This window comes from Ambystoma mexicanum, chromosome 9 (genome assembly GCF_040938575.1).
Source record: "Ambystoma mexicanum isolate Mex_15411 chromosome 9, UKY_AmexF1_1, whole genome shotgun sequence".
Taxonomy (NCBI): Eukaryota; Metazoa; Chordata; class Amphibia; order Caudata; family Ambystomatidae; genus Ambystoma; species Ambystoma mexicanum.
The window spans coordinates 383988994-384003249 of record NC_090931.1 but is presented as its reverse complement, the minus strand read 5'-3'; positions in this window follow the sequence as shown (position 1 = coordinate 384003249).

The window sequence follows — 14256 nt, the reverse complement described above, 5'->3', positions numbered from 1 at the left end:
GTGGGGGTATTGGGGGTGGGGGTTTGGGTGTGTTAGCGGGTGGGTGTGTTAGGGGTGGGTGTAGTTTGTTGTATATTAAAGGGTAGAGGTCCACATTGCTTCCTATTCACTGTACATAGTTTACATTCAATTAATACACCTGGTGGGCATAAGAAAAACACATGACTGGACATTGCTTTTTGAGTGTGTGTCAATTTATTTCTTACCAGTGCCCAGTGTCCCCAATTCCCAGTGCCTTGTATTACCCAGTCCATCAAAAGCATTGTGCAATCAAAGTTTGGCGTACAACACGTTCTTCATTCATATTGTGGCGTGGTCGATATGCAGCATCTTCTCCATCATCCTCCTCATCTTCTGGTGGAATCAGGTCTGTGTCAGGGGGCAGGGGTACGATGCACCAGATGCACATGTTGTGCAGCATGGCACATGCCAACACTATTTTGCCCACCTTCTCAGGCCTGTATATGAGTGCCCCACCGGACCTGCTTAAAACGGGCCTTCAACAGGCCAAATGTCTGCTCAATCGTGTCACGAGTGTGTGCAAGTGCACGGTTGTAGTCCTCTTCGTGCCTGTTGACTGGTTGCCCAATGGGGGTCAGGAGCCACGGCTTCAGGGGATACCCAGCATCACCTGCACAGGAGCAATGGAAAGTATTTGTGAACATTGTTGTCATTCCTTGTGTGCAATGTCTGTACAGTGTTCATGGTCACATGCCACAGATTCATCATGACTTCACTTGACATTTCCTTATATAAGACCCAGGTAAGTGTACTTAGGGATGATACATGCTTGGGGGTATGTGTGCCGTTCACGTCTTAGGGACCTTTCCATCAGGTAGAGCACTCACACAAATTAGTTCAAAATGACCATGATGTGCTGACTACTGATGGGTGTGTTGCATTTCAAATGTGTACTATGCATGTGGAGTGCATCATGACACATTTGCCTGATGTGCTTCATGATACACAGTGGTTTGCTAATCAGATTTACGGCTACTTGATGTCACCATGTACTTGTCCATCACTGCCTTCCCCCATATGACCAAGGCACAATGGCAATGGTGGTATGGTCCGCCAGTGACGGCAAACATTTCTGTGATAGGGCTGGATGTGTACTGCCATGGTGGAGCAGAGGTACTGTGGATGGGTCCTGCACCACTCGCTCATATCTTAGTGGTGGTAACTGATTGGTGATTACATTTGTTTCCTTGCTTGCACCATTGCAATTGGAAGTGTCCCTTGAGGTGCCTGGGCTGGTATTCTGCTCTGTGGGGTGGGTGCAGTGACAGAAATTTCCATGTGTGGCGGCTGGACTTGCCCCAGGCATGACTGCATGCCCCGTGATGGACTTTGCTCCGCTCATGTATTTCATGCATTGTGCCTGCAGGGTGGTGCATTGTGGTACCCGTGGTTCATGTCTGATGGTGTTCAAGGTGCTTGGGTGGGTGCTGTGTATGTTGCTTACATTAACACACAGCTGTGTCCAACATTCTGTTGAGGTGATGGGGAGTCACAGTTTTGCCTCCCAGGTCGATGTGCCCCTCCAGGCAACACCCCTCATACCGCAGCCAGCAGACAGGTTGCCTATGCTTGTGGTAGCCCCCAGGCAAAACTCCTCATACCCCAGCCAGCAGATAGGTTGCCTATGCTTGTTTCCCCCCCCAGGCAACACCCCTCATTGCCCTGTCGTTGGACTTACCCAACAGCCAGGTACGTTGTGCAGCGCGTTGTGCCATGTAGCGAGGAAGCATGGAGTTGCGCAGCACCATGGCATCATGTGTGGATCCTGGGAATCTTGCACAGCAATGCGTAATTATTTTGCTTGCATCGCACACCATCTGGACATTCAGGGAATGGTAAGGCTTCCTGTTGCGGTACACTACCTTCTCGGCATGCCAGACTACCAGCTCCGCATGGGTGCAGTCGATGGCACCGATTACGTTTGGCATGCCTGCCAGTGCATAGAATGCTACTTTGGAAGCATTCTCCTCCACAGTCCGTGGTAAATATATGTGGTCCCTTCCATGTTTCAGGAGGGCATCTAGCACCTGGTTGAGCACACAGGAGAAACATGGTTGTGAGATGCCATGCGGCTGCCCCACTGTGTGCTGGTAGGTGCCTGTGGCAAGGAAGTGCAGCACAGACACTACCTTCAGCAAGGGGGGATGCCTGTCTGGATGTTGATGAGGCTTACCAGGTCGTCATGGATGAGGTGCACTATTGTGCATATGGTGTCCCTGTCCAGGCGGTACAGGGTGTAGATCTGTGCAGGTGTTAGGTCAAATGGACTGGCCCTTAGGCGAGGGATTGGTGGCTGCCTGCGGGGTCCAACTGCCTGTACTGGTGGTATGTGCTGGCCCTGCCACACCCTCCTTCTCCTCAGCTGTATTCCTGGTTCAATGCCTGCTGGAGTAGTTGCAGTGCAGGCATGTCCTCCAGCCCCCGTATTGCAACTGCTAATGTTAGCATTTTGGCTTTGGAAGGGGTGTGGTGTGTGGGTGTGTTCCTTTTGTGCAGTGCCAGATTCCATTGCCTCCACCTGTGCTGATTGTGTGCACCTGCGGCTGGTTTCAACACAGCAGATTGCTATTTACGGCTGCCCCGCAATGCCGGTGTGAACGGCATCATGGTAACCATTCTTACCGGTATCTGGATGCCGGTAAGTGCGTGTCTGTGAACCTCGTAATATGCACTTCCTTGCAGCATGCCGGTGTTACTGGCACAGCTCCCGCGTGCCTGCGCTCATTGCGGGAAGGTGCTACCCGGTCACAACGGGTTCCTGCAGATGCCGGTAGCACCGGCATCGCGGGTCGTAATGCACTGGTCCGGTTGACGATGCCGGTATTCATGTACCGGTATCGTTATTACCAGACTGGCAACCTTGTAATGAGGCCCTATGTATTTCTTTATAAACATATGTTGCCGAAGCTCTGAGCTGCATTGCCCTGTCCATACCTGAACCCAATTTACACATCTAAAAGTAGTGTATTCTCGTTTATTACCACAGCTAGTTGGGAGAAAAGTAGCTTCTTGTATATTTTCCTCATAGCGTCTAGTAATGATACTGGGTGGTAATTATTTGTAATTATTATTTTAATCTTTCCTTGCTCTCTCGTTTCACTAGACGTAATACCTTCCAACAGTGACTTGTTTCAAGATGGCCGCTTATAGACCACCTTCTCTCCCTGGAGTGAGGTGCAGAGCCTTAAGTGCTATCATCCTCCTCAATGATCTCCAACCACCATCACCACTGGATTGCGTGTATGCATATTTCTGTAAATATTCTGTCTTCTGAAGATGTATTTAATGTATGCCTTGTGCGCTCCTCATTTACTGTTTCCAGTTCTTTCCCCACCACCACCTGGTTTAATGTCTTAAATGTTATACATTTTAAAGAAACCAGTGATGTGGCTGCTCCAGCCTTCAATATGCTCTTTGTACAGTGTTTCTTGGCAATGCACTTTTCATTTTTAATAATTAAATACAGATACCTGCGCTACTGCTGCAAAATAACCAGCTTCCAATGCCTCTACTGACTTCCTCACACCTACCCTCACCTTATCACTCCCATCTCACCTCTCCTGATCTCTCCAACATCAACCTTACCCTGAGCACTCTATCATCTCAACCTCTACTGATCTCTATCACATCTTTCACTCCTGGTATCTCCTTCACCTGATCTTTCCTGAATCTGCCCTCACCTTATCGCCCACTCATCTCCCCCTATCATGATCAATTTCCCATTCTCTCCTGATCTTTTTCACATCTCACCTCAGCTAATTGCTCTCACGTCACGCCTCAATTAATCTTTCTCACATATCCTGCTCCCCTGGTCTTTCCCACACACCCCTTACCCAATCTTTCACACATCTCGATCTCACCAGATCATTCTTAAATCCCCCCTCACCTGATCCTGCTCATATAAGCACTCACCTGAAGCCTATCTCTAACCTGATTCCTATCAAACCAACCCCTCTTTTAGCTCCCACTGCTGGATCTCTGTTTTCCTGTGTTCCTTTCCTTTTTATGTTAAATCTGCGTCCCTCTGTATTACCTTTGAATGTATTTAAGGTGTTATAAACACCACCAGATAAAAGTTCAACCTCTTTATTAAAGGTCATAACTCAATCTGCAATGACAAACTTTTGATTGCAGTCTCCTTTAACAGGCCCACTCTAAGATACTCTTGCTCTCCAGAAAATATCCTGAGTAGCCCCTGAGGAATTCCAACAGGGCAGTCAGCTTCCACATAATGCAGACTTGGACTACACATAAACTGGCAGTTGGCCATGTCGCCTTGGCTTTTCACTGTTCAGCATTTCCCTGGCTCTCCCGCTCTCCCTTCACGCTCTATCACTCTACTCGCAACACTTCCTTACATCTTCTTACTTTCAGGGGCTGTCACTCTACTGCTCCTCTCTCATTGTGCCGGCTGCTGCGCACTCCTCACTGACGCCCACAATTCAAGCAATGGAAAGGAAAGAGGGACTCCACCCAGAGTCCAATACTTTTTTCCATGGGAGCCTTATTTGTTTTTTCTTTGTAGCAAGGATCCCACAAGGCGGTGTTCTTGTAGCGGCTCACGTTTCTTACTTTCAACTTGCCCATAGCACATAGGGAGTTTTCCCTGGGAGGTTTATGGAAATAATACCCCCTTCCCAAACCATTGCAAGTGGCAATGTCACTTGCCCTGCATAAATCTGTAACCTTCAGTGCCATTAGCTCACTTTGTATCCTATGAGAACGACAACTTTACCCGATACCATTTCAGATTTGAGATTAAGGTCTGCAGACAAGGAGGAGTGAGGAGACGTACAAAGAGGTGGCATTATCAACATCTATTTTATTAACTAAAAAGGGACTAGCTTTCCCTATACCTACAAGGTGACACCTACCTATTCTAAGATAACTCGGGTGCTAGTCGTCCTGGTCAGGGTCAAAAGAAAAAGGGCCTCATTACGAGTTGGGCGGTAACGCCGGCGCTAATAGCACTGGCGTTATTAGCCCTACCGCCACACCCACCGGCACTGGTTTGACAGAACGGGAAATGCCCATTCCCCATTGAGCCCATTCGGGAATGCCCCATTCCCCATTGGGCTCAATGGGGAAATTTTGTGCATTTACCGCCAGCGGATTTCCCGTCGGCGGTAAACACGCCGAAAATCAGCAAAATCTCGGCGGATTTCCCCCCAGCTGAGAGCTGGGGCAAATCAGCCAAAGCAGTGATTTGGACGACCCTTAAATCAGCGCTACCACCGGATTTAAGGGCTACCGCCAAACTCTTGATGAGGCCCAAAGTCTCCATACTCTGTCCAAAACCTACTCAAACCCTACCACTACATTACAAACTAGTTCTGCATTTATAGAAAATAAATCACCAGGTGAATGGCTCCCTTCTCCTGACCCACCCAATAGACCTCAAATGTCTCTTTAATTCCTCCAACTTTTGCAGACTTGTTACACAATTCCAATGGTTTTTCTTGACCTTTTCCAACACTGAAAGTTCTCACTAATCACTTCTGGTTGTCCATTCTTCTCTGCACTGCTGTTAATGTAATCACTTTGACAAGGGAGAGTACTCCTGAGATCCTCTTGACTTGTATTAATTTCACTGTCACCACTGTGATGAGGAAGATCACTCTTGTTGCACTCTTGATTTTGACGCTTTGCCAACTACTGCTGTAATAAGGACGGCTGCTCACAAGTGCTTCATCTCTGTGGTTTCTCTTTGTGTCACCACTGTAACGAGGGAGATTACTGCTGGTTGTTTCCTCTTTTTGGCTTCTCTTAGTGTTAGCACTATGATTAGGGAGATTACTCCTGAGTGTTTCTTCTCTTTGGTTTCTCTTAGTGTTACTACTGTAGTGAGGGAGATTACTCCAATGGGTTTCTTCTCTTTGGCTTCTCTTAGCTTTACCACTATGATGAGCTAGATTACCCCTGAGTCTTTCTTGTTTATGGCTTCTCTTAGTGTTATAATGTAGAAAAAGCTGAGTGAAAACCACACATTCAGCCAGTTGCTCTCACTCTACTCTCCAAAAGGAGCTGTTTATAGATTGGAATAGATTCCGAAGGAAATGATGGTGCTCAGAAAGCCTTTTGTATAGCTGATAGTTCGCTGTTAGATGCTCGTGAATTAAACGCAGTATCCTTTCGAGTAAAAAGGTATGAATTTTGATGGCAGAACAGATGAGGCCATCTTTTGCCTCATCAGTAAGGGCTCATTGGCCAATGCATTTCAGAGTTAACCTACTTCGTCAGGGCCGAGCCCTATGAGGTGCAGTCACAAATGAATAATTTCAGCATTGTAGTTAATGTAAACCAAAATCCAATAAATTAATCAAAACATCCATCAATGTAAAATGACAGGGAATGAATGAATAAGCGAATAAATCAAAAATAATGAATACACACCGGTTGGGTAGAATAGCATTAAGCATTTCAACAACTCAACATTAAGCAACTCTTACCTCCTCACCAGGCCCACCTTCAGGTGAACAGGTTGTGCAGCACTGCTTGGCTAACTCTGGACTCCTCCCTGGAATCCCGGTTGACGCAGTAGAATCTCATGAAGGTTTGCGTCGACCTCCACGTAGCAGCCCTGCAGATGTAGAGCAGGGGCACACCAGATAGGAACGCCGTTGTAACAGCGACCGCTCTGGTCGAATGGGCTCTCGGACGGCTGGGCAGCAGTTGGTTTGCCAACCGGTGACCGTGCATGATGCAGCCGGAGAGCCATCTGGAAATGGAAGCCTTCGAGAAGGCCTTCCCTTGGTTCACAGGTCCAAAGTTCACAAACAGCTGTGACGTCTTCCGAAAACTCTTTGTGCGGTCTACGTAGAACCTCAGCTCTCTAGCCACATCCAGCGAGTGCAAAGTCCTCTCGGCCGGCGACGAAGGCGACGGGAAGAAAACAGGTAACAGCAAGGGCTTGTTGAGATGGAAGTCCGACGGCACCTTGGGCATGAAGGAGGGGTGCGTCCTCAGGACCACCTTTGACTCGTGGAATGTCAGGTATGGAGGTTTACAGGAGAGGGCCTGGATCTTTCCCATTTGTCTTGCAGAGGTGATGGCCACCAGAAACAGCTGTCTTCCACAATATGAACGTCAACGGTGCCGAATGCAGCGGCTCGAATGGTGAACCCATGAGCCTGCTCTGCACCACGTTGAGCTCCCACTTCCATTTGTGTCCATAGCACTTGAGAGTTGAGGACGCCCTGGCCTTTGCAAGCACCTCCTTGCAGTCTGCCAGGATATTGTACCCTCCAAACTCTAGTGCTGCAGGAGCCAGGCCTGCAAGTTCAGCGACCCCTGGTCGTGATGGAGGATGGCGCCTCCTTCCCTGGAGAGAAGATCCGTGTCTGTCGGCAGTTTGACTTGGGGAGACGCTGACATGTCCAGAAGGTCTGGGAACCAGATCTGCCTCGGCCACGACGGTGCGAAAAGGATCATCCTGCACCGGGACCATCTGAGTTGGTTGATCAGTCGCAGCAGCAACGGCAACGGTGGGAAAGCATACAGGAACAGGCCATCCCAGGGGAATGAGAAGGCATCGCCCATGCTCTTAGGCTGGGGAAACCTGCTGGCGAACCTCTGGCACTTGGTGTTTGTCGCCATCGCAAATAGGTCGATATGGGGATTGCCCCATTATCGGAAAAGTAAATCCACTTGATCCTGGGGCAGTTCCCACTCGTGGCACGAGCGCAGCTCCCTGCTGAGTGAGTCGGCGATGGTGTTCTTTATTCCTGCCAGATGGAAGGGTACCAGAAACATCCCTTGGGCAATGGCCCAGTGCCACAGATCCTGGGCTTCCTCGGAAAGGGCTGGGGATCTGGTGCCTCCGTGCTTCCGGATGTAGAACATCGTGGTGGTGTTGTCGGTGAAGATCCTTACCACCTTGCCCTTGAGGGATGGGAGGAACGACCTGAGGGCCCAGAACATGGCTCGGAGCTCCAGGATGTTGATGTGTAGGGACCTCTGCTCTGGGAGCCAAAGGCCTCTTGCATGGAGAGCTCCGGTGTGCGCCCCCCCATCCTTCCAGGGAGGCGTCCGTCATCACCGACTCCTGATGTGCCAGTACCGGGAAGTCCATACCCGCTGCCAGATGCGCGCGGGTGCCCCACCACCGGATCGCTTGGCGAAGGTCTTGTTGAGCGAGATCCTGTCTTCGAAGCTGCCCGCCGCCTGCATCCAGCGGGTGTTGAGGAACTCTTGCAGTGGACACATCCGCAACCTGCACAAGCGCACAAGGTAGATGCACGAGGACATCATGCCGAGCAGAGACTTGATTGGTCTCACCCTGGCCACGTGCATGGTCGACAGCCGTCGCACTTTGCCCAGGATGGCCTTTGTCCTTTCCTCCGACGGGGAAGCCAATCGCGCCACTGTGTCGAGCCTGGCTACCAGGAACAGGGCGAAGTTGATCGAGAATCTCAGATCCGTGAGCAGTTGGACGGTCTTTGCTGTCTGTACGACGGCGAGTTCCCTTGTCTTCACTCGGATGACCCAATCGTCCAGGTAGGGGTAGATGTGGATCCCCTGCAGGCGCAGCAGCGCCGCCACTGGTGCTAGGCACTTGGTGAATAACCTGGGTGCTGACTTCAAACCGAAGGGAAGGGCTTTGAACTGATCGTGTCGAACTTGAACTACGAATCTCAGGAACTTTCAATGTCCTTTTAGAATGGGGATGTGGAAGTAGGCATCCTCCAAATCCAGCGACGATAGGAAGTCGCCTTCCTCCAGCTGTCCCAGCACTTGTTGGAGGGTGACCATCCAGAACTTCTGGGACTTGATGTATTTGTTTAGACGACGAAGGTCCAGGATGGGACGCCAGCCGCCGGTCTTCTTTCTTACTAGGAAGTATCGAGAGTAAACCCCGGAGCCCCGGAGCCTCTTCAGGATGAGGTTAATGGCTCTTTTCTTCAGCATCGCCCTTACTTCCAGCAATAGTTGAGGGACATGGTTTTCCTTCCTGGCACGGGTGGAATGCGGGGGCACTTCTTTAGAAACTCGAGAGTGTGTCCGCGGGCCAGCGAATCCAGCTCCCATCGGTCGGTGGAGATGGACTCCCACACGCTGATGAACTTCGCCAGCCGGCCTCCCACCGGGGTGCTCAGGTGGGGGCCCAACGCTACGGCCGGTTCAATCCTGCTTGGCCGCGGCCTTGCAACCTTGGCCTCCTTGGCGACGACGACGAGGTCCTCCAGACTTGCCACGTCCTCTGTAGGCCTCCTGCAATGAGGAGCGGGCCGCTTGGCGGTACGTCAAGGAGCCGCCGCCGAATCCTTTGGAGGCACCTTGCTTGCCTCTGGAGTTCCGAAAGGGCGGCCGTCATTGTTGCAGAACACCCAACGGCCGAGCTGTCTCTGTGTCGGCCTTGATGGCCTGCAGTGACTCGTCCACTGTCTTGCCAAACAGATTGTTCCCATCGAACGGCATGTCCAGGACTCTGGTATGGACATCTTGTTGGAAATCGGTTGCCTTGAGCCAACCGCGCCGGCGAAGGCAAACGCTGTTGCCCATCTGGTCGAAAACTGGTGTCGCCAATGTCCGTGGCCACCGTTATGGCATTGTCCGACGCCACTTCGTCTTCCTGAAAGATCTCCAGGGCTTCTGCCCTCTTGTCATCCGGGAGGAAGTCCAGCAGGGGAGCGATCTTAAACCACAGCTCCCTGTCATAGCGGGCCACAATCGCGATGGCGTTGGGCGCTTTAATCGTCGTCGATGCCGACGAGATGACCTGCCGTCCCATGGTGTCCAGTTTCTTCCCCTCGCCGTCCGTGGGGGAGGTCAAAGTTGAGGCCGCCGCCCCCAACGCCTTCTTCTTGGCCGCCGCGGAGACGACCGAATCCAGGGTCGGCTGAGCCCTAAGGCACATGGGGGCAGAATCCGGGACCCGGTACTTCTTCTCGTACCGGTCTCTCTTGGCAGGCGACGTGGACGGGTTCTTCAGGACCAAAAGCCCTTCGTCCCAGATGTCGTTGAGTAGGGGAATCGAGAGGACCGTCTTCCTCTTGGCCTCACGCCATTGATATAGGAAACCTTTCTTCTTCTGTTCCTCGGGGCAGAGCTGGAAAAGCTTGGATGCCCTGGCAACCATGGCGTGGAAAGAGCCAATTTCTTTGGGTGGGAAGGCCCGAGGAGGTGGTGATAGGAGGTTGATCCCGTCGTCGCCACCGTCGTCATCCGTCCCCGTTGTCGCCGTCTCCGTTCCCATGTCGTCCCTCGGATCCGAGGAAGGAGAAGAAGGCCGAGAAGGCTGGAAGGGTGGGGGGGATGAACTCTTCTCTGCTTGCTTGGTGGGCTTCCCTTGTCCTTATATCAGTACACAAGGCCTGGATTGCCATCAAGATTGCTCCTGAATTGTCTTGTGGCCCAGGTGCCGGTTGCGACGGGCGCAACGGTTGGGGAGTGGAATCCTCCGCCTCCCCGGTTTCCTCGTCGGCACGACTGTCGCTTTCTTTGTCCGCCTCGTCGGGATCCCTCCCGTGGGTCTGGACCTCCTCGAACTTTTTGTTCAAGATCTTCGCGACTCCAGCCAGCTCCTCCTCAGAGGCTGTATCCGTGTCTGTGATGGCCACCGGGCCCCCCTTTCTTTTTCCACCTGTGGTTTCACAGGGGTCTTATCGATGGGCTGAAAAGAGGATTCCCTCTGTGGTGGCAGGGAAACTCTAAGCCCCGAGGTCGTCTCCACTGGTGTAGCCCCAACAGCCTTCGTCAGGGCAGCCGCGACTCCCTCGATAGAGGCCTTAGCTGGGTGAATCAGGGCCTTCACGACCTTGGGTGCGTCTGAGGCCTTCACCTTGGGGGGAGGGTCACCGCCTTGCTCCCACTCGGCTTTCTCCGTCGGGATCGACTGGGGCTTCTCCCAAAGCTTACCCGGGTTCTCCGATTTCCTCTTCCCCGAGCCAGAGCGTTGACTCGTGGTTGATGGCGTCGGTGAAAGTGCGCCCTGCCTGGCAGCCGAGGATCCCGACCGTTCGGCGCTCCTGGGGCCAGTGGACTCACAGTGCTTTGCCTTTTGTTGGGCCCTGGTTGCCAGAGAACCCTCAAAGGACTTAGAAGACCGCTCAGACTTCTTTTTCTTCTCACCCTTCTCCACATGCGTTTTGACTTTGTGAAGGCAGTAGAGGCATCTGGAATGCTCATCCTCCTTGAAGACATTCTGCAATCCGCATCGAGGGCAGCTCCTAAACAGCTTGGATCTGGGCGTCGTGTTTCCTTTGTCCTGGGCCATGTCCACGCGGGGTAGGCTTCAAAGATCTTCCAGAATCCTCCAAGAAGTGAAATCAATGAAAACTTCACCCTTGAGGGGTGTAGAAATTCCAAAACGGGTCCCCGTTGATCGGAAGTAGAAACGCTGGAGCTTGAGGCTCGATTGACTGAAAAAATGAGAATAAACTCTTTGAAAAATTGCAAAACGTAGTAAAAGCTCGTGAGCTATAGCACGAGGACTCCCAACACTTGAACGTGCAGTAAAAATCTGAAGATGGCTGCCAGAGGAGGGGCTTGGTAGAGGGCAGTCATTGGCTGGGGACAGTATGACCCAGAGACCAGTGATTGGTTTATTAGGAGAAAGTTCAGAAATGAAACTGAAACTGATTTTTTCTTTACTGAGGATTCCCAGCCTGACAAGGGGAATATTCATGAGCATGTGAATCCATGCCAGACCACATGCTGGAGAAAAAGCCCTTCCTGAATGCATGTATGAAACATGCTGGGTCGTGTACAGTTCAGACTTACCTGCAGCTTGTCAATTAGTCAACGTGGCAGCAGTAACGCCCGCGGGCGCGCTTCTTCATATGTATAGTCGCGTAACCAAGGGAACAGAATGGACGCAGAGGCGTGGCTTGCACTGGAGCATGGTCACGCCTACAGAGTCTTGCGTCCTGACCCCTCCATAAATATGGATAGGTCGGTACGCACAGACCCCTTGAAAGGACACTCTGGCTTCACTCAAAGCAGGAGGGAAGTCAAAAATTGAAACTGAACAAAAACCACATAACATTATACCTTAGTGTTAATGTAAATAAGCTCAACAAAATGTTTTGCCATAGTTTCAGTGTGAATGGCATGTGGAATTCACTGAAAGCATGTGAATGCTACAAAAGAAGCTCTCTTGAGTTTCAAAGGGGTACCACTGTGATGTAGGAGATTACTTGAGTACTTCTCTCGAGTTTCAAAGGGGTCACCACTGTGGTGAGGGTGTAGAACCTTGATGCAGTTATATTCTGGCCCCCCTACTAGGTCTCCCGCTATGCCCATTACCATCTGACTTGAGAGTGAGCATCTCCAGGTCTTCTTGTGGAGTCCAGGATGCTTCTCTCCACTTCGGGACTTCCACGGCTCGCTAAACATCTTCTTCCTGGTGGTATGTCTCTTCCTTTGAGTGGGATGGGTATGCCCTGGCGTAGGTCCTGTGCCTGCTGGGCTTAGAAACCCAAGCTACTTCTCACTGTTGAGGTGCCACAAGGCTGGAACATGTTTGGGGATGCTTGTGGTCTTGGGCAGAAGGGATGTGACCAAACAATGCGGGCTGGACTGCCCCTTTTGGAATGCGACCAAGCCTGATTTGCATATGGCCTTTCCCCTTTTGTTATGACTTGGCAAGCAAAGAACTATGGTCTGGAGGGTTGCCCAGAGCAATGCCAGAGGTTAAGATTAATTCTAAAATGACCAGCCATCATCTATTGTGTTTTGTTCTAATATATCTAACCATGCGTTATCATATATCATAAATGTTTCTAACAAATAAATGATAGATGGCAGCACACTTTAGCTAAATAACAGGACCAGTCCCTTCCAACTATAACCATCATGTTGTTTGGTAATAATTTGTATGGATGCCAACTTAACAATAGCCTTATTCATACATCGGTCAATGGGCTTCCTATCGCTCTTTGTGATGGCAACTAATACACTTAAACATACATATGATTCCACAAGCTCTAAACTTGTGTTATCTAATGGGCAATTGCAGCAAGGTGATCGTCTTTTGTACCCAAAATGCATATTTTAGTTTGCTATTTTATGCTAAAAACAATATCCTTGGAGTACTTAAGGAGAGCATCCAAGGATCTTTTATGTCCCACCGTGGTGTGATCCATAAGAATAATATTGTCTGCATAGCCTAACCAAGAGATACACGTGTTGCCAGCTTTAGACAGAAAATGATGAATGCTGTTCAATACCAGAGGCATATCCATCATTTATAAATTAAAAAGAAGAGTGCCAGGGATGTATCCTTGTTTTAACCCTTTACAAATACTTATCATATCAGAACAATGCCCCCAAGATACTCAACCTTACCATGGCACAAGCGTTACTGTATACTTGGAGTAGCATATTCAATATGATTGGCCCAACTCCCTATGTATTAATTTTTTTCCATAATAGATTTCGATCAATACTATCAAAACTGGGTTTATAATCAATGTAAGCCACAAACAAAGATGGTCCAAATCCTTTGTTCACTCTATTAGATAAATCCTCTCTCATTCAATTCAATTTTCTCCTGCACCTCCATGTAGTAAAACAAAATTCTGATACCAGTAGGTTTTTAAAACATTTGCTGCAAGACTCCCTATCAATTGCCATTTAACATTCCTAATACAATACTTATGATCTATAAGCCACATTTTATAATTTGATTTATACTTTCTTATTTCCATTCTCTTATATATGTCTGTTAATAGTTGATCACTTTTACATACACCTGTCACACTTCTAAGTGCATGCTTCGTTTTATTAGTTATTTCAACATCAAAGTAGATTTCTGATCCTTTCGATATCACAACATTATGCTATCCATACTTTCCAAATGTTCCTGTCATGTCATATATAAGTTTGATTATCGTCTCTGGATCTGCTACCTTATTGAACTTGCTACTAAAAATTAAATACATTCAATGTCATTGAATTTTAAATTCCTCAGAGCAAGTAACAATGCTAATGCTCCCAATCTAAAGGTGTTTCATCTTTTGTGGGAAAAGCTCATATATCACAAAGCAAGTTACAGTTTTAATTGTTCCATCCTTGACTTTTTCCATTAGCCTACTTTCTTGTGGTTCTTCAATTGCTTGTTTACAAAATGAACTTATATTGCTTTTAGTTCTTTCATTAACATCCTCGTTATAGTTCTCATTTGGGTCTATTTCTACATTTTTAATATTCTCATTTTCATTGGAAGTAAGTATTTGGGGGGACCCTAACACTTTAGATTGATGTAATTGCATGTCGTTCTTAGCAATACATTTA